Here is a 770-nt window from a genome sequence, read left to right on the forward strand (position 1 = left end):
GTTTTTGATCCATAGTGAAATGTCAATAATAAATTATAGATTTATAAAATATTAAAAATTGCACGTGATTTTTCAGTGTAAATTACGATTGAATTATATTCAAAGTTCTGCTTAAGCTCTCGTTTCTTTTATATTTTGTGACTGAAAAATAAAAAAAAATCATTTTCAAATAGTACGTGGGACCTTGAGCCGCAACTATTTTGAGATTACCGCGAGTAGACTGGTCGGCTGGTCCACATCTCTTTTCGTTAGCCATTTCACTCCGCCAAAAAGACTCAGATTTTTTCCCTCTGCGATTTTTCAGCATCCGGGTGGAGCTCCGGCGAGGAATACACGATTCCCGACTGGTTTGACATCTTCTAGTCCCCAAGAATCGCAAATACACGGGATAAAAAGTAAATCCCGAAGGGATCCGGTGGCCGTGAAAATCCCACCCCCACGCGAGTCCTCCCAAGGCCCTCACATTCATCGGATAATTTATCCGATCGAATTGGAGACTCCCCATTGGGCCCATGTATTCTATAACCAACGCCCGTCGACCTCCAGATCTAAAATAGGTGGTTAAGGATTTTGCACACTTCCTCCCTCTTTTTCCCGTGAATTTGCGTCTGTTTGCACGTTAAATTCACCAGTTGCATTTGCAGATGTACCACAATCTCTTTCATGAATTTAATGGCTCATCACCGTGAATCATCTGACCCACCATCTCCCGCGGGGAAAAAAATAAAATTTATAGTCTAATTTAACCTGACGTTAAACTCCAATATTTT

This window comes from Fopius arisanus, unplaced genomic scaffold (assembly GCF_000806365.1).
Source record: "Fopius arisanus strain USDA-PBARC FA_bdor unplaced genomic scaffold, ASM80636v1 scaffold00470, whole genome shotgun sequence".
NCBI classification, from domain to species: domain Eukaryota; kingdom Metazoa; phylum Arthropoda; class Insecta; order Hymenoptera; family Braconidae; genus Fopius; species Fopius arisanus.